This window comes from Thamnophis sirtalis, unplaced genomic scaffold (genome assembly GCF_051295495.1).
Source record: "Thamnophis sirtalis isolate CommonGarterSnake01/CBP01778 unplaced genomic scaffold, rThaSir2_p1.2 scaffold_1, whole genome shotgun sequence".
Classification (NCBI taxonomy): Eukaryota; Metazoa; Chordata; class Lepidosauria; order Squamata; family Natricidae; genus Thamnophis; species Thamnophis sirtalis.
Window position 1 is genome coordinate 86,540,739 of NW_028261381.1, and position 23,930 is coordinate 86,564,668.

At 43.0% G+C, this 23,930-nt stretch overlaps 1 protein-coding gene across 10 annotated transcripts in view; it reads right to left on the minus strand.

Moving 5' to 3' along the window:
- PPFIBP2 (PPFIB scaffold protein 2) overlaps positions 1–23,040 on the minus strand; it is a 139,451-nt gene extending 116,411 nt beyond the window's left edge. For 3 of the 10 annotated variants that reach the window (XM_087718335.1, XM_087718346.1, XM_087718316.1), the window contains exon 1: positions 22,869–23,040. The gene's annotated coding sequence lies outside the window, so the exon portion shown is untranslated. Of the gene's footprint in view, positions 1–7,280; positions 7,301–22,868 lie in introns of those variants that run through there. The other 7 variants (XM_087718371.1, XM_087718362.1, XM_087718355.1 and 4 more) reach the window with 5 other exon arrangements.
- Positions 23,041–23,930: the final 890 nt, after the last annotated feature.

The window sequence follows — 23,930 nt, forward strand, 5'->3', positions numbered from 1 at the left end:
CTCAAGTACCCAGATCCACTACCATGAAGGGCTTTATAGGTGGCAAGTAGCACCTTGAAGCGTATCCGGAGATCGACAGGTAGCCAGCGCAGCTCGCGGAGGATAGGTGTTACGTGGGTGAAGCGAGGTGCACCCACAATCGCTCGCGCAGCTGCATTCTGGACTAGCTGAAGTCGCCGAATACTCCTCAAGGGCAGCCCCATGTAGAGCACATTGCAGTACTCCAGCCTAGAGGTCACAAGGGCACGAGTGACTGTTGTGAGAGCCTCCCGGTTCAGGTAGGGGCGCAACTGGTGCACCAGGCGAACCTGGGCAAATGCCCCCCTGGTCACAGCTGACAAATGATGTTCGAAAGTCAGCTGTGGGTCCAGGAGGACTCCCAAGTTGTGGACCCTGTCTGAGGGGTATAATGTTTGACCCCCCCAGCCTGAGAGATGGAATATTTGCCAAATTGGCGGGAGGGAAACACAACAGCCACTCGGTCTTATCCGAGTTTGTTAGCCCTCATCCAGTCCCTAACAGCTTCAAGTCCCTGGTTCATCACGTGCACCGCTTCATTGAGTTGGCACGGGGCGGACAGATACAGCTGGGTATCGTCCGGATCCTGGTGGTATTTTATCCCGTGCCGCCGAATGATCTCGCCCAGCGGTTTCATGTAGATGTTGAAAAGTAGGGGAGATAGGACCGAACCCTGCGGCACCCCATATGTTAGGGGCCTAGGGTTCGATCTCTGCCCCCCAACTAACACCGACTGCGACCTGTCCGAGAGGTAAGAGGAGAACCACTGCAAAACAGTGCCTCCCACCCCCACCTCTCGCAGTCGTCGCAGAAGGATACCATGGTTGATGGTATCGAAAGCCGCTGAGAGGTCAAGGAGAACCAGGATGGAGGCATGGCCTCGATCCCTGGCTTTCCAGAGGTCATCGGTCAATGCGACCAAAGCGGTTTCTGTGCTGTAGCCAGGTCTGAAGCCGGACTGGAATGGGTCAAGATAGCTGGTTTCCTCCAAGGCCCGCTGGAGCTGAAAGGCCACCACCTTCTCAACAACCTTCCCCACAAAGGGGAGGTTGGAGACTGGATGGTAATTGTTAAGAACGGCTGGATCCAAAGATGGTTTCTTCAGGAGGGGTCTCACCACCACCGCTTTAAGTGCGGGGGGAAAGACCCCCTCCCGAAGGGAGGCGGTAACAACCGCCTGGATCCAGCCCCGTGTCACCTCCCCGCTGTTGACAACCAGCCAGGAGGGGCACGGGTCCAGTACACATGTGGAGGCACTCACAGCTCTCATGGCCTTGTCCACGTCCCCAGGGGCAACATCCTGAAACTCAACCCAGCGATGGTCTGCCAGATTATCCCCTTGTGCCTCGGCTGGATCTGCAGAATCGGAGTCCAACTCCGACCAAAACCGAGCAACTTTATCCGCCAAGAACTGGACGTACTCTTCAGCCCTACCCTGCAAGGGGTCCCCCGTATCCCTCCTATTTAGGAGGGAACGGGTTATCCTAAACAGGGCGGCTGGGCACGACTCGGCGGAGGCAATCAAGTTGGCAATATAAGATCTTTTTGCCGTCCTAATTGCCCTGATGTAATCCTTGATGCACGATGTTAAAAGTGCTCGGCTCGATTCGGATTTGTTGGATCTCCACAAGTGCTCTAGGCGTCTCTTCCGGCGCTTCCTCTCCCAGAGTTCCTCGGTGAACCAAGGGGGCCTCCTGGATCCACAGCCTCGGAGCGGCCGTAGTGGCGCAATCCGGTCAAGGGACCCCGTCGCTGCCGAGTTCCAGGCAGCAACCAGGGTCTCCACCGGACTGTGGGCGAGAGTATCAGGAATAGCCCCAAGCTCCGTTTGGAACCTCAAGGGATCCATAAGTCGCCTGGGGCGGAACCATCTGGTCGGTTCCTCCTTCCTACAGCGGAGGTTTGGCCTTCGAAAGTCAAGCCTCAGTAGGCAATGGTCTGACCACGACAGGGGTATGATCTCATTACCCCTCAGACCAAGATCACAAGTCCACTGCTCCGAGAGGAATACGAGGTCGAGCGTGTGACCCGCTGAATGGGTTGGACCCCGAATTACCTGGGTCAAGCCCATGGCTGTCATGGAAGCCATGAACTCCTGCGCTCCATCAGAGTGTTCACCGAGCGAAGGCAAATTGAAATCCCCCAGAACCATAAGCCTGGGGAACTCAATTGCCAGCTCGGCTACCGACTCGAGGAGCGAGGGGAGGGCTGCTGCAACGCTGTTGGGAGGCAGGTACGTTAACAGCAAACCCACTTGACCCTTGAGGTCCAACATATCCCTGTGCAATTTCCCCGAGCTTCACCAGGCCTCTTTTATACCTCCCCAGGCCTCGTCACACCCACCTCACATCCCTGTGCACCTAATCCTCCTTGTGTCTCCCTTGTACCTTGGGCACCCTCCCGGATCCTTGCCATGCCTCTCTTGCACACTTTTACATCCCCTTGCATTATTCCCAACCCTTGCTGTGCACCCTTTGAAAACCCTGCACAACCCACACACCCTCCCCAACCATCCTCATGCCTCTCTCTAGTTTAACATTTTTACTGAGTTATAAGGCTATGAAAGTAAATAGGAAAACAGTGGGGAGGAAGGGGGAGGAGGAAGGATTGGGGAAAAGTGAGGAAGGATTACGGTAGGAAAAAGAAAAAGAAGCATTGACTTCAGACTCTCTCTCTAAAATAAGTAAAATAAGGCATTAACATCAAATCACAACGTTTTGTTTTTTTAATAATAATATACACTAGTCATTTCTATAAGGATCAGCCTAATCGTTAAGACCCAAAATCAAAGTTTCATTCTTTTCCACTTCAAGCACAAAGTTCAGAAGCAGTCTCCATGCGGAAACAAAAGTACTTATATTCTTTTCTTTAATCAAAATAGTCAATTTTGGCATTTCAGCCAATTCCATCAGCTTCATGCCTCTCTCGACCATTTCCTCACCAAGCAGCAGCCACTTGCAAGCTGTTAAGCTGCCTGCAATATTCTGTCGGTTTCCCCATTGGTGAGAAGCCGGCAGGAGGCAGCTTCACCTACTGATCCTGGAATTTGATTAAGGATGACAACTAGGATTACAGGGTTGCCATTGCTAAGGGATGTGGTAGCACTTTATTACCCCATCGCTTAGCAACAGAAATTCTCATCCCAATTGTCATTGTAAATTGAGGACTGCCTTTAGCTGGTGGGAGAATGTGGAAGACAGCCGGTATCTTCCAATAACTTGGATTCAAAACAAGCAAGCAGTTTTTCCCTCCCAAACAATCTCAAAAGCATACCAGCAGCAAAAAATAAATTATTCCTATAACAAGCTCAATGTGATAACAAGAGTGTCTCAACTTTTCATTCCTTAGAGAATAATAAGGAAATAAAATCTATTTATACAGGCAGACATGGGCAGTAAGCATGTTAATTTAATGCAGATATGGTTCCACCATAGGAAAGCTGATTTTGCAAAGGGTTTTCCTCCTGCTGCACCTTGTTAACAACTGTTTTCTCTATTAAGAGATTATGTGGCAGCTTCGTATTGCCTAGAGAAATAACACATATGCTGAAAAATTCAAGAAAGTGGTATTATAAAACTGTAGCAAGACTTAACTAAATGGGTCAAAAAACAATCAAGTACCCTAATGAGTGCCAAAATAGTATATAAAGCATTTCCAAATTTAGAGTTCTAACTGAAAAACCAGATAATCAAAATTATTCAACTGTATTTAGTCCTATACTTCCTCATCACGCAATAGTAAGGGAGAGTAAGCTGAAATAGCATCAGCTGTCTAGAAATATTCAATGCAAAGAAAATGTGGTTTGTGTTTGCCATTGTGCAACCTGAGTTAAAGAAGTGAGCTTCCAGCTCTGAACTTTTTTTTCCCCTTGTAGTCTCATTTGTGACATCATACCATTGCTACTCTTTGAACCAGAGAAAGGGACTTTGTTAGAAATGAGCTCCTGTGTGGCTCTTACAAACCACATTTAATTTGCTGTGGCTTTAAGCAAATTCCTTTGGCTATGGAGTACACAGAGATGATTTCTTAACCTTTCCAGCAGTGTTTTCAGTGGGCTTGTAGGAAAAAGGCATAGGTGCAACAGAAAAACGGTTTATAGACTACTTCTTCTTATTGATTAAGTATTATCTGCTTCCTATTATTGATGAAATAACTACATCATTGATTGTGACCGCATCAAGTGATGCAATATTATTTATCCATGATAATGCTAAAAAATCCACATGAATTAAAAGCCAGAATATCTCAAGTAAGATCACTGGTTTTATTGTTCTTCATGGCAGAGATTTCCTAAGAAATTAGTATCAATTGGTGGGCATCCCTACACTGTTGCAGAATCATTTTAGGAGGAAATTTTGCAACCTTTTACTCGATCTTTATAGCAATTACCTATATAATTCATCAATCTACAAAGGAAATCCTAATTGATTTGTTGTAGGTTCTGCTTTTTCAAATCTAGACAATAAAGTAGTGTAAACAGCAGTGTTTCCAATGCCAGCAATGGAACTGTGATACATTTCTTCATAATCAAAAGTATATAAGTCTCGGGGGTAATATAATTAAAATATGTGAAAACTCTTAAAAAGGAAGAAGATTTTTTATTTAGTTTGGACCAACTGGGTCATATTACTGCCTCAGCATCTTTTTCTAGTCATACCTGTTGTCACAGCTTCAGGCAAATCGGTTTTCCCAGACACTCCCTTCTCTAGTTCTTTAGCTGGAGAAGATATTTTGAAACCAGCACTGCATTACTGAGTCTTTTCTATGCAGCTCAAGCTTAGCTAATATCATGTCTATTTCTGGAAATATACAACATTTAGTTTCTTGGAAACATCTTTTGTAGATGTATGCATTCACAGGGGTTTAGTAAATCAAATCTTGTCTGAGCTTGAAAAAAACCTTCTAATGTATGCCATTCAGATCCTTGAGGAAAACAATTCACAATTTCAAAGAACTTTGACTTTTCCTTGGTCATATAACAGCTGTTCATTTGGATTATCGTGGAAAAACAATACTGAGGATTGTACGGTTGCTTTCAGATTGCAAAATCCATGCAACAACTCCAAAAAAGGCTTTTTGATAGTTGAATTATGGTCTTTGTCTTACAGGCTATGTAGTTAAGAAGAACTGTCAGGGAAGGGTAGCTTGTCTAAGATTACCTAATGAATTCATGGCAGAGCTGAGAACTGACATTAAACTCATAGTTTAAAAGCCCTGTCCTTATAAAAAAAAATTGTCTTTGTTCACATACAAGTTCCCATCTGCAATGAAATAAATAACCTGGAAAAGGATTTTAAAATATAATCTCCAAGAAGATGAACTTGAAGGAATGAAAGTTCAAGAAACGAAGAGCCATCATTTCTGTTCCTGAACTAGGAGGGGGCAGTGGAAAAAAAAGTCAAACCGCAAAGCCACTTACCTTTGCTGGTCCTCAAGGAAATAAAATGTCAGTTTCACTGTTCCCTCTGAGAAGTCTCATTGCTAATAATCACTGCCTTAGTGCAAAAACAGCTTTCATTCACAACCAACACCCTAACATGCCCAGCCCATAATTAAAATGCTCACAACAATTCGAAGCCCAGCCCACAAAAAAATTGTGATAGAAGATATTATCCTATTACTCAACAGCTTCCAGCAAATGCACCTGTCAAATGGGTAGCAAAGAGTTCGTAGCGCTCCATTCCTCCAGCAAGTGAATACAGATTCCAGTACCAAGTGAGTAGAAGACCGTGATATTTCATTTTTCAAAGGCAGGCAGGCAGCTTTCCTGACAAATATTGCCATTTCTCATCTTCCTTTGGAAAACATTTACACATACCTACATTTTTATTTCCTACTTAAGATGGCTCTCGTCTTCTCTGATTGATTTATGCATTTATTTGCTGCAATTTATATCCTGCTCCAATCCAACAGGATTCCATACAGTAAGATGTATGGAAATATATTACCTAAATTATGACTGATATTTAAAAAATTGCATATGTCATCAACTGACAGAAGAGGTCTTGATGTTTTGATGATCCTAGCATATCTATATGCTCTTTCTGCACTATCACATTGCATGTTTACAAGAAGATCAGAGAACTTGGGAGTTCCGCAACTAATTGCTATAACACTTGTAAAAGTTGTTAGTAAAACTAGCACCCGGTTGTCAAAGCATCACAAGTGAAGAATCTGCACGGTGTAGCATTCTTTGGAGCTCTCAAGAATTGCATTGCCCCTCTTCCTTTCCCCCCCCAGGCAATACCAAATTAATACAGGTATTCAACTTATAACCATTTGTTTAATGACCATTTGAAGTTACAATGGTGTTGGGAAATGTAACCTACAACCGGCCCTTCCACTTATGACCACTGAAGTATCTTCCCAGTAACATGATAAAAATTTGATTGCTTGGCAACTAGCATGTATTTATGATAGTTGTAGCATGCAGAGGGGGGTTTGTATATGTCATGTGATTGTCATTTGCAACTTTCCCAGATGGCTTCTGACAAGCAAAATCAATGGATGAAGCCATAGTCGCTTCATGACACTGTGATTCACTTAACAACCATGGCAAAAATGTAAAATCAGACATGAGTCACTTAACCGCCTTGCTTATCAATGGAAATTCTGGTGCCATTTCTGGTCATTAGTTGAGGACTACCTGAATTAACAGATCTAGCACAAGAAAAAAAAAGCATAAAGAGAAACTTCTTGCAATATTTTAATTGAGTTCAGTCACAGTGGGCAGCCTTACTCAATACCATAGTCTTAAACTTTAGAGGCAGGCAAGTTATTATGTGAGAAAGACTGTACAGAGAAAATATGGCTTAAAGCTTGTTACTACTAATCTGTTGTTTACTATTAAAATATGGGAGCAAAAATATTAGCTCTCCTAATAAAGAGCTATCTGATCTTGCCAACAAAAGCCTGTCCAGATTTTTGCACCCCAAACCTAGTAGCCCTACCCATCAGTTTCAGTTGAAGAACTTTTCAGAAAAAGAAGTTTCTGGAGGGAGAAGTTTGGGAGAAGTGAATGGAAAGATGTTTAGAAATCTTGCAGGGAAAGGAACAGGTGAAGCAAGAATTATGCAGGCGATACACCGCCTTTTCCAAACCGCATTTTCCTAAGACTTCAATGCAGCCAAAAGGAAGAACTGCTGCTGGTAGCCATCCTTACAAAGAACACAACTGTAAATGTTTTCTCTCACTATTTCACAACAATGCCCATAACACTAACACTGAGCTTAAAAGGTTTACACCAACAAGCAGAAGCTTACTGGAAAAGGAGTTTTACAAGGCTTCCCCTGAAATGCTTCAGAGTGAAGATTCATATGGTTTCTTCAAGGGCAGATACAAAAGAAAGGCAGGAAGACTGCACAAAAAAAGGGGTCTGAATGATGTGGTGAAGGCAATGTAAATAGTCTGCCAGATCAGATGACATGATACAAGAAATACTGGAATACTTTTGTTTATATATAGCACAATTTATCAGCAGCATGCTGTAGATGCCTAACGTCTTTGCCACTGCAAGCTATTCAAAGAATTATCTGTACCAGCATAGTTAGTTTTCAGACTTAGAATAACTGTATTGTCACGCTGAATGTATACTAATTGGCATACATTAAAATGAAATTTCGTTGCATACAGTTCTCAAAGGGTCACCACCTCCAATATACACTACATAAACATGACAAAATAAATGAATACAAAATTATGCATAAAGCCACATGTATTATATGCAGTGGTGGGTTCCGGATCCCGGTGCAACCGGTATGGTAAAAGAAAGTCCGGTGGTCACTACATGAATGCGCGCAGTGCGAGCATGCGTCCTTATTTCCTACAACGCTCTGCGATGCCTCCGCAATGCTCCAGCTGCTCAGCGGAGTGTCACACAGGCAATGTACGCTGCATGCATGTGCCGCTTCCTTCAAACACAGGTAAGGAACGAGGGTGGGCAGGTGGGGCCTCCGGAGTACCATACCGGAACGGTACCCTGTGCTCCCAGCAGGCACCGGTACACCTGTACCGGGGCGTACCTCCTGCAACCCACCACTGATTATATGACACAGAGAAACAATACAGTCTAGTTTGGATGTATACATGTACAAGGTGAGAAAAGTGAATCTTGCGAGTTTGCCAGATCGATGGCATAGGGCTGTGATGGCGAACCTGTGGCACTCATGCCACAGGTGCCCTCTTTGCGGCGAACAGCAATCGCCCAAGCCTAGCTGCACTGCACATGTGCGTGCGCCTCCCGCTGGCCACGTGGTCTTCGGGTCTATGCCGTGCGTGCATGCATGGGGGGTATCGCATGTGGGGTTGTGTGCACGCATGCAGGGGGATGCAGGGTGCATGCACAGGGGGCACTCGCATTGCATTTTGGGGCCTCGTGCCGTGCCCCCGCACCCTGTTTCGGCTTCCAGGTTGGTGCAGGAGGTCTTTGGGACCCAAAACACGGCACGGCAGGGTGTGTGTGTGGCCCCAAAATGCAACATAGAATTGACACTTACAATGAAAATGTTTACATTATATACATATACATGAATGTATTTATCTACACACACACACACACACACACACAAAGTTCTCTAAAAATGACACCAAGTTTGTTTAAGACAAAGCTTCATTATTAGAGGATTTGTGTAGTTAAATAAGCTAGAAACATCCATAGAGAATTCTAATGTCACCTTAAGCTGAATTAGGTCTTTATTCCATTAACTTCAGTACTGTTTACAGTGATTAGTAAAACCTCTGCAGAATTAAGAAAACCCAGCTTTTCCGGTCCTTTTTGGAATTTCCAGAGATTGAACTCAGGGCCTTGGGGTCTACCTGTATGTAATGGAACTTTCCATTGTATGAAGACCTTTCATAGAAACTAAACTGTAAATTATTTTAAAGTTTCAGGAATTGTGCCTGCATGTAAACATATGTACAAGTGTAACGATAACCAAATAACCAGATTAAATATTATTGATTTTTTTTTAAAAAAAAATGGGGCCAGGTAGCTTTTTTCTACCACTTTGATTTATTTTTCATTTAGCACCTCTCACACTGCTGTACTGAGCTTAAGTGGACTCCAGAGGATGGTAGAGGACAAGAAGGCCTGGAGGAACATTGTCCATGGGGCCACCATGGGTCAGACACGACTTCGCAACTACCACCAGTAACAATACTGCTGTATAAAGTCTTTCATAGTTTTACAAGTCTATCACAATATAAAGCACTCAAACATGAATCTGGTAAATGAGTTACGACTATAATGGCATCCCTATGGAGGGGACGTATGGAAAACCACATAAAGAGTGATTTCCAACCTCACCGGGACCCCTTTTCTTGCTTAAAGTGGCAGGAGAGGAGGTGAACTAAAAAGCTTCCCAACACAGAGAACAAGAGACAGTCTCCCCTTTGCCCTCCAGAATGCTGGTTAAGGAGTAGCAGAAAGAGAATTAAGATACACAGGGATAGGCTACCCTGAGTCAACTGACTGTCCACTCCAGGCCTTTCTGACTGTAGGAGCTTCCTCTTCCAACCATTCCTTTGGGACTTTCAAAACTGCATAGATTGATAAAACGTTTTATCATCAGGTTGCAGATGGGATATTGAACAGGATCCACAGTTATTAATCAAAAGGCTAGAATTCAACAGGTCATCATCAGGTTGCCTTTGGAATATTCAACAGGATCACAGCATTTATTAATAGACAGGAAAAACCTGCTTCTTTGGAATCCAGCTTCTGGGAATAACCATAGGAACTGTTAAAACAGAGGGAGCCCTGGTGGTGCAGTTAGAATGCAGTATTGCAGGCCAACTCTGGCCACAGTCAGGAGTTCGATTCTGAACGGCTCAAGGTTGTCTCAGGCTTCCTTCCTTCTGAGGTGGGTAAAATGAGGATCCGGATTGTTGGGGGCAATATGCTGATATTTGTAAACCCCTTAGAGAGGTGCTGTAAAGCAGTGGTCCCCAACCTTTTTATCGCCGTGGACCAGTCAGCCTTTGATAATTTTACCGTGGCCCGCTGAGCGCACGCAGGGGCGTGCGGGGCTCTCTTCCCTGGAGCCTTTGCGCACGGCCCAGGAGCTTTTGCGTACGGCCCAGGAGCCTTTGCGCTGCAGCCTGGTCCTTCGCCTCCCCCCCCCCTGGAGAAAGCCGGTCCGGAGAAAGCCAGTCCCCGCGCCTCTCACTCCCACACGCGCCACCTCCGAGCGTCACAGCCCCACCAGCCCCGCATAGAGCGAGCGAGCAGCTCAAGGTCACCTCCGGACAGCGGCAGTGGCCCCTTCCAGAAAAACCTGCAGCAAAGGCGCCAGTTAACCACCACCTGCTTACCAGGGTTGGCTGCCTCGGGCGCTTGGGCAAAAGTGGCCCCGAGGAGGCGGACGCGCACAGCTGACGCGCGTCTTTCCGAGCTCCACAAAAAACCCCAACGGCCCCCTTTCGGTGCGGGCTGGAAGCCAGGCGGGAAGTTCCTGTTCTCTTACCTGGGCTGTGACGACTATTGGGGAAGTGTGCAGCGCCTCAGAAGTAAAGCTGCCGCCGCTGACGCCGTTCCTTGGAAGCGACGGAGTGGCTGAGGCAGGAAGGCGCGCGGCGGTGGCAGCTGTTCAGCCAGCCGCCTCGCAGGAGAAGAGCCGCTCTTGGGTTTCGCAGGGGGCGGCGGTGGCGGCGGTACCAGCAGCGCCCGGGGATTCCACCAGCGCGCGCGCGGACCTTTGGGCAGCTGTTCATGTCCCCCGGCCGCTGCGCGGCCCGGTGCCAGGTACTCCACGGCCCGGCACCGGTCCGCGGACCGGGGGTTGGGGACCACTGCTGTAAAGCACAATGAAGTGATATATACTGTAAGTGCTATTGATTACTTAATTTGCACTCCTTGTGCTTAGCACTTGGTCGGCTGAACTTACGCAGGCTGAAATTTAATTACTGCCAGCAGGGTGCCTGGCGATGCATAGCATTCAGATTTGGTCCTTATTCTATCTCACGTATGTTTATTTATGACGAATAAAATGCACTCTTTCTAAAGGAAAACATTAGTCTTGCCCCATTTTCAAATTAATCAGACTCTACCACAAATTCTCCAAAACTATTATCCATAAGCATTTAGGTATTTTGCCTTGATTGCCCTAGAAGGAGAAAAAGGAGAAGGTTCTGATGCTGGCATTAAGTTTTTAAAATCTAGACACAAACTCTTAAATATCTTAACCCAGCAGTAATTTCAGACACTTATCACATTTTTTAAAAATGTATTAGCATGAGATCAATGCAAAAGCTTCATTGTTCCCCTGAACTGTGTAACAGACAGCAAAATTCTGTGCCTTGAATTGAAAGTAGTGTCCAAAATGCAAGGCAAGGAACAATGGATGGAAACTAATGAAGGAGAGAGGAAATTTCTCCTTAGGTCTAAATTGCTCAACAATGAGGGCAATTAACCATTGGAAGGGCTTGCCTTCAGAAGTGGTGGGTGCTCCATCACTAAGGTTTTTAAAGAAGAGAATGCACAGCTGGAATGGTGTAGGGCAGTGACAGCGAACCTTTTTTGGCTACCGTGCCAAAAGTGGGGGGAGCACGGGGGAGGTCGTGCACTGCCATGCCACACCCATAATGCCATGCGCATGACCCCCCACACACGTGCATGCGTGCAACCAACAACACCCCCCGCTTTTGCCGCAGTTTTTTCGCCCTCCCTAGGCTCCAGAGGCTTTCTAGGAGCCTGGGGAGGGCACAAACAGCCTCCCCCACCCCCCTGGACGTCTTCCGGAGGCCTCAGGAGCCTCCCTGAAGCCTCCGGAGGGGGAAAAATGGACCTATGGGGAACTCGGAAGTTTGGGAATGGTGACTTCTGGTTTGTTCGTAGGGCCAATTTTCAACCTCCGGAGCCTTCAGGAGGGCGATAAACGGCCTCAAAAGAAGGCTGAAGTCAGCTGGCCAGCGCATGCATGCGTGCTGGCCAGCTGACAGGGCAATGCCTCGCATGTCCTGACAAATGGCTCCGTGTGCCACCTGTGGCACGCGTGCCATAGGTTCGCCATCAGAGGTAGAGAGTCTCCTGCTTGATGAGAGGGTTGGACCAAGATCCCTTCCAACTCTGTTCACTTTCTGATGCTAATTGAAGAAGGGATACATGTTCTCTCTTTTTAAAGTGAACGTATTCAAAGTTTTATCTTCATTTTTCAGAATCATACTAAATATTTTTAAAAACCCTCACAAGTTATATATTTAATTAAAAAAACTTTTTCAAAACTTTGAAAATTAGGAATGGGAAAGAACTAGCAAAACTTAAAGATAGCCTACAAAATAAGACGATATAAAAGCTCAAAGGTGGCGCAGTGGTTAAATGCAGCACTGCAGGCTACTGCTAGATCAGCAGTTCAGCGGTTCAAATCTCACCGGCTCAGGGTTGACTCAGCCTTCCATCCTTCCGAGGTGGGTAAAATGAGGACCCAGATTGTTGGGGGCAATATGCTGACTCTCTGTAAACCGCTTAGAGAGGCCTGAAAGGCCTATGAAGCGGTATATAAGTCTACTGCTATTGCTATTGCTATTGCTCAAAGTAAAAAAAAAATACGCTAGGCAGATGGTGAACAAACATTTAAGCTATAATCATTGAAATTATATAAATACAGATTGTCTTTTCATTTTAAAAGCATCTACCTGCTCAGGAATTTATTTGCCAAGCAGAGTAGTATATTTTAGTCACAACTAAATTACTTAATCTTACTGTTTCATGCTTTCATGAAATTTTATCATTTCTGGCAATTGAGCCAGAAATGATAAACTAAATAATACCAGTAAGTGGAATTCATATGTACTTTAATGCACATTTTCTGTCTAGGAAACAATGCTGTGAATAAGTCAAAAGCTTCTCTCTGAGCTGGAATATTACAGACCTATCAGGATTTCCAGAATCTCATTTCCAGATTTCCTTATCAATATCTAGATCAGTGGCCCACGGACCAGATACGACCTGTGTAGGCCACACCCATCCCGGCTCTGCAACAGCAAAAACAATCCCTATAAATCCCGATATAACCCGCGATGCGATCAAATTTGACATCCCTGCTCTAGAGAATAGTCAGAACAGTAATTCTCAACCTATGGTCTGGGGACCCCTGAGGGATCATAATGTCATCACAGGGGGGCCATGAAAGCTTGAAAAATATGGTTTAAATCTTGAGTAATTCTTGGCAGTCCATGGCCACAAAAAGTATTTACAGGGGATCCATGGTAAAGAAAAGATTGAGAACCACTGGCCTAAAAGATTCAACACTTTCATATTGTGCCACTGAGCCAGATTTTAAAAGTTACAATTATACTACTTACATTTAATCTCTGCCAAATTACATGGGCCAGTGTGGTGTCTATGGTTAATGTGTTACCCAGCTCCAAATATACCTCAGCCATGGAAACTCACCACATTGCACAGGAAATCTACAGATCACCATGCATGCTTACCTGCACCCAGGTTCCATCCACAACTCACCATCAAATCTATTGTCTATATAGCAGGGGTCTCAAAATTTGGAAACTTTAAGACTTATGGACATCAGCTTTCAGAATTATAGCAATAGCAATAGCAGTTAGACTTATATACCGCTTCATAGGGCTTTCAGCCCTCTCTAAGCGGTTTACAGAGTCAGCATATCGCCCCCACAGTCTGGGTCCTCATTTCACCCACCTTGGAAGGATGGAAGGCTGAGTCAACCTTGAGCTGGTGAGAGTAGAACCGCTGAACTGCAGATAACAGTCAGCTGAAGTGGCCTGCAGTACTGCACTCTAACGACTGCGCCACCTCGGCTCTTTTCTCAGCCTGAATCTCAATCCACAAGTCTTAAAATCTATAAAGTCTATGGCACGTAAGACTTATATACTGCTTCACAGTGCTTTACAGCCCTCTCTAAGCAGTTTACAAAGTCAGCATATTGCCCCCAACAATCTAGATCCTCATTTTACTGACCTCGGAAGGATGGAAGGCTGAGTCAACCTTGAGCCGGTGAGATTAGAACCGCTGAACTGCAGATAACAGTCAGCTGAAGTGGCCTGCAGTACTGCACTCTAACGACTGCATCACCTCGGCTCTATTCTCAGCCTTGAGCCTGGTAAGATTCGATCTGCCAAACTGCTGGCAATCGGCAGTTAGCAGAATTAGCCTGCAGTACTGCACTCTAACCACTTCACCACTGCTTCTCTATAGACAGGCTCTATGTTCAACTGGTAGAATTAAACCAGGTGTTCAGGAAATTGAACAATCCTACCAGTGGTGGGTTTCAAATTTTTTTAGAACCTCTTCTGTAGGTGTGGCCTGCTTTGTGGGAGTGGCTTGGTTGCCGGCTATGTGACTGGGTGGGAGTTGCTTGCCATCCATGTGATTGAGTGGGAGTGGCTTGGCAGTCATGTGACTGGGTGGGCATGGCCAACTTGTAAAATGTGGTGAAACTCACTTAACAACGCTCTTGCTTAGCAACCAAAATGTTGGCTCAGAAACTCTTGGCATTTGAAAGACGCAAGTCTTAAAGCTGTCAAGTTATAAGATCCTTGCACCCCTAACTCTTTAGAAAGAAAAACTCCAGGGGTGTTCAAACTTGACAGCTTTAAGACTTGTGGACTTCAACTCCCAGAATTCCTCCTCCAGTCATGTTGGCTCAGGAACTCTGGCACTGAAGTGTGCAAGTCTTAAAGCTCTCAAGTTACAAGACTCTTGCACCCCTAACCCTTTAGAAAAAAAATCCAGGGATGTTCAAACTTGACAGCTTTAAGACTTTAAGGTTTAGATAGGACTCTTAGAGGCAGGTGGGGCAATTGGTGAGCCAGCCAATCAGTGAGCGGCGGGTGGTGCAAGCGTGGTGCGGACAGGCGGGGGGAAGGAGCTGGAACCGGTTCTAAGCGGCATGGTAGATTTGTGGAACCTCTTCTATAGAAGAAGTTAGAACTGGCAAGAACCCACCCCTGAATCCTACCCAACAATGTCAAACTAATCAATAGGGCTAGATTGATTCCAAGGAGGAGATACCAAAAGACAGACCACAGGAACAAAACAAACAGAACACTGCTGAGTGACATCTACATTCCATAGTTCAAAGCCATCAACCACATTATTAATAAAATGCAATCCATGCTGGATCATGGCACTGTACTTTCTCAGATACTGGTTGGCAGGCTCATACTTGCATACAATCACCCAGACTGAAGCAGATTCTCACAAACAACAACAGGACAATGAGGCTAACACGAGCAATAATAATAAATTGAATAGCATTTAATATGAAAAGAGTCTTCATATCATGCTTAACTTTACATCCCTCTATCGTTGTAACCCTGCCTTTCCTGCTTTACGTATCTTCCAGTGCTAGAAGACCTCAAAAATGCATGATTTTTCACAAAAAGATTTGTTCCAGCTTCTTGGTCATTTGTTCCAACTCTTGAACATTTTTAAAGCTTGTCCCTCTTATTCTTCCTTTGACATTTAGTCAATTTGCATTCCTTATTTTTATCTGAATCTGGGCGTGAAAGGATACTATCAGATGGTGTATTCCATTACATCACAGGCAAGGAACAGAAGCTGTCCATTGGCAGGACTGTTCTCTAGCTATCCTGTTTATTTTGCATGGAAAGCGCACAATCAAAGCAGTTATATTCCGTTTGACACCTGACATTTATTAGTTTGAGTTATATCCTGCCTTTTCTTCAGGACCTCAGATCCAATACATAGTGCTGCCTGCTCTTGTCTCAATACCATCTCTGTGAGATAGCTGGGGCAGAGAAAAAACGGTTGGCCCTGTGGCTTAGGAAGGATTTGAACCTGGCTCTTCTCCGTGCTGGTCCAACACCTAAATCTCTACACCTTACTATAGGTATGACCACAATTGCCCCCAAAATTTCTGTTGCTAAGTGAGACATTTGTTAAGCGACTTTTGCCTCATTTTTCTTGCCACAGTTAAGTGAATCACTGTACTTGATAAGTTAATAACATGGTTGTTAAGTGAATCTGGCTTCTCCATTGATTTTACTTGTCAAAAGGTTGCAAAAGGCAGTCGTGTGACCTTGGGACACAGCAACAGTCATATGTATGAACCGGTTGCCAAGCATCTGTATTTTGATCACATGATCATGGGGATGCTCCAAAGGTTGTAAGTGTGAAAAATGGTCATGTCACTTTTTTCAGTGCGTTGTTAACTTTGAATGGTCACTAAATGAACTGTTGTAAGTTGGGGACTACTGTGCTTTATTACACCCAAACACTAGTTATAATATTATAAGGGTTACAATTTTATCATTTTAACATTGCTTAAAAGCTAATGTACGTATATTTAAATTTGTCCACCCTCTGGATGTATATGTGTAACAGTCTTTTATAAATATGTGAAATAATAATGAATAAAGTGAAAACATTAGCTAGTGGGATGAAACTAGTTATTTAATGAAAAATAGGAATAGCTGATTTTCAATTCAGGGTTTGTTGGTTGGGTTTTTGGTTTTTTTGCATAAACATAAATCTTATTACTTGTGACTTCAAGGATCCTCTATAATAGTAAACCTTATACTGGGACAAATGGACAAAAAGTACCTTGTCCCCAAACACCCCAATTTCAGTTCATGTCCTCTGCAGGGTGTAGCTTTTTGTGTCCCCGAGATAGCAAATATCAACAGCTGTCTTGGTTCCAAGAGATTTTACACCATGAAACAAAGAAGTCATTTTTCACTAAGCTCCAAATGTAGAATTTGCCTCTCTTCCTGACCACTGTCTTAGAATAATGTACTGGCAGTCTCTTTGGAAATATTATAACTAAATTATAATCCACAATATCAATTAGCAGGATACTGAAGAGCTTCTCTGGAGAACAGCAGATTGATGTTTCAATTACCCAACTTCTCATTCAGTTTTGTTATAAAATGGAGAGATATGCAACCAAAGGCTGTGTTCACAAATCATTCATGTTTTGCTTCGTTCCAAAGTTTGATTGATACTTTAATTCTCTTGGGCTCAAACTTGCATTTGTTTGAAATGTCTGAATGGCCAGCACTGGGGAAAAGACACATCTTTTGGAAGGACCTTTAAGTGTCCTTAAAGATCAGGAAATTTGAGTAGCCTCAACCCATAACCTGCATCTGACCTGAAAATCTGTGTCAAAGCCTATCTGGACTGGCACTCAATTTTTTTTTGGGGGGGGGGGATGACAATTTTCAGTGGTATGTTTTTTTTTCTTTTGGCAAAAGTAAAGTTCAAAACAAGTGTGTTAAGATTTAAAGAATAGTAACAACAACAGGATTTAGATACCTGGTCAAATTGGCTTCTGTATTTTTAGCCTCGAGTACCAGAAAACAAATGTTAGGAAAAAAATGTTACTATATATTATGAAACCTTATCAACTCTACTCAACGCCCTGTCTATGAATAATGAATTTATTCTAGACATTGATATAGCCCACCCATCCATCCCCAAACCCAGTAAATGCCCAAGAAAGAATAAGAGAGAGAATTAACTTTGGAAAGACCACAGAATTATAACAGGACATATAAGCCTCATTTGAAAAAATGGGGCAATTAACAAAGTGCCTAATAAAAATTGAGCATATTAGGAGATAAAATTGAATGATTATCTGGTAGCTCCCGTTTGTATAAGTAGGAAGTAATTTCATTAACGCAACATAAGGAGTCACAAGATAGATTCTATATTCATGACATGATACAATCACCAATTTAGTTACCTGACCTAAAGTCAATAAAAGCCAATAACTTTAAGTAACTTGTAATAAGTTCTAACTTTGAATAAGCAACTGGCTTATTATAACAGTTGCATGTTTCTTTATGGAAATATGCGTATGGCCAGAGTTCAGTGATTATATCTAAATGCAACACGGCTGGTTGCATTTGTACAATTCAGAACAAGTGAAGAAACAGAAAAGGCCATTCCTTTCATTATTCTATTGTAGTTTGCTAATATCATCAAATAACTCTTCTATATAGTATATCATAACAGCTCTATTAGAATCATTATCATTGCCAAAGCCACAATTCTATTTGAAAACAGAATTTAATTATTACATTTATTTATTAAATTTATACTTGCATGCCCATGGCGGTTCAAGGCGGCTTACATAATTAAAAACCACATTAAAAAAACAATACAACTAATAAAAGAATCAGATAAATTAATATAATAAAATCACCCCCACCCCCCAATCTCAAAACATTGAGAAGTCTAGATTCAAATAAACATGGATTAAGAGAATAATTAAAATAGAAAACACATGTTAGAAATACATTAGCTTTATGAACTTTGAAGAATGCTTCCCAAAAATGAGATTCTCATATATATTTTTTTATTCTGAAGAAGCCAGACTTCCCTGTCAAGTTAAATTCATGCTCCTGAACCTCTAGCTTTTGCCTGAAAAACAAGTAACGCTTTAGGCATAATTATCAGAATCAGTTTTAAATATATTATGTGGAACAGAAAAGTTGCTTGTTAGGTCTAATATTATGTAGGGCAGCTAAACCCTTTAAAAAATTGCCAAAAACAATTAGTCCACAATGACTAAGCAAACTTTCCCCCACTTCCATTTGAATTCTCTGTGACCCGTCAAAACCGCGGAGGACAAAATCGCGCTCGACGAAAGCGCGCATGTAACGTCATCACAGCGTGACGAAAAAAATTAAAAATTGAAATAAAATTAAAATTAAAGCAAGCCGATTCACTTAAAGGTAAGGGTTAGGTTTAGGGTTAGGGTTAGGTTAAGGGTTAGGGTTAGGTTTAGAGCGTTAGGGTTACGTTTAGCGTTAGGTTAAGGGTTAGCGTTAGGTTTAGCGTTACGTTAACGGTTAGGTTTAGGGTTAGATTTAGGGTTAGGTTTAGGGTTAGGTTTGGGGGGGTTAGGGTAAGGTTTTAGCTTTATTTTTACATTTTTCGATCACAGCGCGATGTTTTCGTCGCGCTGTGATGACGTCAAATGCGCGCTTTCGTCGAGCACGATTTTGTCCTCCGCGATTTTGTGGTGGAACCGAATTCTCAGAGACAGTCTGGAGAAGATCCTACAGTTTTCTTGGTGAGATTTTTCAGACGTCATTCTCCATTGCTTCTTTCTTAGGGCTAAGAGAATGTGACTGGCTCATGGACCCAGGTGGCTTTGTACCCAAGGCGAGATTAGAACTCCGTTTTCTGGTTTCTAACCTGATACCTTTACCACTACACCAAACTGGCTCTCAAATATATTCCTTTTACTCTTGGGAACCATGTCATCTTTAATCTGGCGACTGTTCCAATTAATTCAGGCAGAATTACTTGTAAGGAAAACATCCACAGGTTTGCCGTATTTGTTCAATTTATAAATAGCTCAAGAACATATAAAAGAAGCAGTTAAATTAAATATGTTTCACAACTTTAGGGTTCCAAGCAAAGGAGAAATATAGTTGAATTCTGGGTTTGGAAGTGTACTTGGGCATCTTCTAATCTAACCCTCTACCCAGTCCAGGAATCCTCCTAAAATCCTGAATGGCAACCCAATCTTTTCTTGAAAACTCCCAGTGATGGAGTATCTACAACTCCAAGGAGGCTGGTTACTGTGCTCTTAATAGATCTCACAATCAGGAAATTCCTCATTTCAGATTTGGATATCTCAATGTAAAAGCTTCCATCTACAGGTTCTTGTCATGCCCTTAGGTGCTTTGGATAATAAATCCACATCCCTTTTCCTTGCTTCTTGTATTGGAAGACTCCCCTTAGCTTTCTTTTCCTCAGGCCACTAAACATATCAAGCCCCCTTCAATATTCTAGGATATTTGTCAAAGATTCAAGAGCTTGAGTAGACGGCGTTCAGCTGATGAATCCATTCCAATGTAGCAGAGGCTAATTCAGTTTATAGCTCCTAAAGTGATGAACTTGTAAGTACTGTTTCTGGTTTTGTGGCCATTCTGAATTATTTAATATAGTCTATAGTTGTACATTCTATAGCAGTTTTAATAAAGACTCACTAATCATGATTTAACCATATCAAAACTAACCACCACCACCCCACTGCCAAGCAAACATACAAATCACAACAGGTGGATTCACATAATACTACAAACCAAAATAAAATAACAGATGTTAGTGGGTGGGTGATGTGATTTTAATGTTTTAATGTCTTTATGCTGTAAGCTTCCCAGAGTCATTGGAGATGAGATGGGCAATAAATAAATAAATAAATAAATACTCCACAGAAATCCCATTACTAGCATACAATTCAATTTTACATGTATAAATGAAGGAAATTGGATTGAGTAAAGTCAGATGATGAAGAATTGAAACCTTAAGCAACATTTCACTGGGGTTAACTTGTCCTGACTAAATTTAATAATTATTTCTGAATTCCAGCTATTTATTTGGAAGAAGTTTCAATCATTTTAGCTGGAGATGTAATTTAAGCTAAAGTCCATCAGAATTCCAGCTACAAAATTTGAAAATATATATCTCAATGAACAGAATGCGGGAACTTATTCTGAAAACAGAAAAAAAATGCATTAAAACCACAAAAATTAGATTGCAACTTATCTATCACCACCAGCAAAACATTTGTGCACAGTGAACAAATACTGTATGTGTGAGAAAAGACGCAAAGTCACTTTAGAGATCCATGCATTTAAATGAATTGACACAGCTTAAATGTGTGCATTATTTCAAGAGTTCTGCTTCTTCCAGTTCCTTGATCATATTAAGTGGTCCAGTCAGGGAAGGGATATAAAAACCAGCAGACCTTTGATCACATAGTTGGGGGCCACCATCCTAATTTTTTTTAACCATACTCTAAAAGACATGCCTGGGTTATATATGCATTAACTTGTAAGCATGCCAAATGTATTGGCATGAATGAAACAGAAGAGAGCACAACCATTCCATCTTCTTCTTCTTCCTTTTCTGTTTGGTGAAAAATACAAATATCTTATGTAAAGAAAGATGCATAATGACTCTCAACATGCCTAGGATGTCTCTCCATTCCCTACCAACATCACCAAATACTTAAAAAAAATGTTTGGCTCCGAGGGCAAGGATTTGGCTGTGCTGAATTGCAAGAAAATAAAATAGCATGACCTGAATAGAACCTATGTTTTGTATCCAAGACACTGCTGCACAATAAACACTTTTTTTTGGGTACTGTGGTCGCTGGTACTAATGGCTCTGTGGTCACACATTAATGAATAAAGTACACTATCAACTGCATTCCTAATGTGAACCACTGCCATACTCCAGTTCCCAACGTTGTCATTATGAGAAAGAAATGAATGTTTCTGTGAGCTTGTGCATGCTTTTATCATTTGCATTTTATACCGTGAGCTCTGGTCCCATGCAAAATATTGCGTCTGGGGAAAAAAATAACATGGGCAAAACTGTTTCAGTTTACTTTTTTTAAAAGAAGGTTGCAGAACTATACTGAACATCTGACCTTTATCCCCAAAAGCTGACAACCGTCATCGAAAGATAACAAAAGAACACCAGCCAAAAGCCAGCTATTTTGCTTTTTAAAAAAAATATGAACATGTTAGGTTTTTTTGACCAATATACAATTTCTTACATGTGATCACCTTTTGCAACCTTCTGACAATGGGGAAGCCAGATTCACTTAACGGCCTGGTTACTAATTTAAGAACTGCAGTGATCCACTTAACAAATGTGACAAGAAAAGTTGTAAAATGGGGCAAAACTCACTTAACAAATTTCACAATTAGCAACATAATTTCTTGGCTCAATTGTGGTCATAAGTTGAGGACTACCTGTAGCTTGATAACCCCTACTTAACTGAACCATATTTTGAATTAACAAACTGAGTGGGTTCAGACAAGACACCGACCCACAAACTACTCCTTATTTATTTCACTGTTATCATTTATTAAGTTTATTATTTTAACTTTATGTTGAATGTTCAACTTTATGTTGAAAAGTTTATTATTTTAACTTTATGTTGGATTCAACTTTATGTTGAATGAATCCAGGCCATGTGAAAGACCAGAAAGAGTTATGGTACTACTATACAGGAAGCTTATAGCTCAAGTGTCTTAGGGTTACAACAGCTGCAACAACAAAAAAACACATAATCAGTGAAGTCTTGATGATAGTGTCATAGGAAGAGGCTGGACAACACAATGGTATTACATCCAATGATCACATCAATAAATAATATGCCTCTCATTTCAGCAACTAAGCTGCTGCCATAACCACCAAGATATGCTGCGGAGAAGGCCAATTACATACACACACAAATCAACTAAGGATCAGATAGATACCTGCTTGGCATCAACAGGACTCTATTTCCCAGTCAGTATGCCCAGAATTCACAATCCCATTTCTTCAGCGGAGGAAAATCTCACTAAAAGCAGTGGGGTTTCCACTCTATTCTATATTATTAGCATGCCTTTAAGTCCTCAAAAAAAAAAAAGTTATTCAAAACTCTCACCAGACAGCGGCCCATCCTTAACAGGTGAAGGGAGTTTTCAACAGCTTTTGCTTCTAATTAAATACCGCGAACACCACAGCTCCGGAATACTATTCCGAAATGCCGTTTTTCTTCTCGTTTGCAAAAGGGAGGCTAGGAAAAAAAAATAACCCAACAAACAAACGGGGGGAGGGACGCTCACATAAGAGTTACCTTCGGCGGCCCGACCTTTCAATGAGAAAAAGAAAAAGCGCGAATGAGAACCGACTTCCATTCGCCGAAAACAGCGGAGCGCCGAAGGAACTACTTCGGGACGGCGGTGGAGAAAAAGTAGCTAAAAGGACTTGTCCGGCCAGCGCACGGGAGCGAAACGCTCGCCTGTGCAAGAGGTGTTGTACGTATGTCGGGTCAAGGAAAAGGGCTGCCGCGCTCCTTCCAGCCTTTTGCAAATGCGACAGGTACGGGGTGACTCACCTTGCCCTCCTCCCGGGTCTTTTCCAGGCGGAAGACCTTGGCTTTGCCCCGCTCAAAGGTCGAGTAGCCCGGCGGTCGCACACACTCTCTCTCCCCGCGAGTGTCCCTTCCACTCCTGCCTATCTCTAAGCGGAGTCCCCACGCCGCTTAAGCCGCGGCGGCCATTGGCTCTGGAGACAGGACCGGCAGGCAGCTATTGTTTCCCACGTGATCCCAAGCCGAGTCAGGAGGGGAGTGAAGCGGGGCCGAAACGAGGCGGCTTTTAACGCCGGCGCGGGGAATAAGGGATCGGACCCCGTTTGGCGCGTTGGACGACAGCGGATCCGGGACACTTATTGCTAAGGAAGAAAAATTATTGATCCTGCAGTACTTGGGGGGGGGGCTGTCGGATGTCCCACAAGTAGTTTGTTTCTCACACACCCTTTCCAGTAAGCGCCCGTCGTTTATGAAGCCCCTGAAATTAATGCGAATTCTGATGTCGTTTCGGTCATTAGAAACTTCATCGACGGGGGGGTGGGTCCCTTTCAGGAGCGCGTCTCCGCTGAGAAGCGGCCGCTCGTGGAAAAAGTCTGCACCGTTTAGAGTACTTGGAAATAAAAGGCTCATTTCCAAGTATAAGTCTCATCCATCTGTCTCTGGAGATCCCCAGTCATCCAGGACACGGTTGTCCCAAAGGTGCTTTTATCCCCCCCCCCAAAAAGAGGCAACTGGATTTTCCGTTTTTTCTTTGAAGACGTTTCGCTTTCTCATCCAAGAAGCTTCTCCGGTTCTGACTAGATGATGGGGAATGGAAGGATCAATAGGGTATAATAAAGAAGGATTTACGTAAGAGGAAAAGGAAGGAAGAATCTGGTATTAGACCAGTGGTTCCCAACCTTTTTTTGGCCATTCCCCACCTAAGCATCTCTAAAATCCTGATCCCCCCCCCACACACATATAATTCTTAGTTTACTCAAAAAGTGAACTCTGCTCAAGCAGAGGAAGCCTAAAAGGACATTAACTTGGTTTAACCAAGGTTCAAATTGCCTCATTAAAAATCAAATTGCCCCCCTGTGGGGTGTG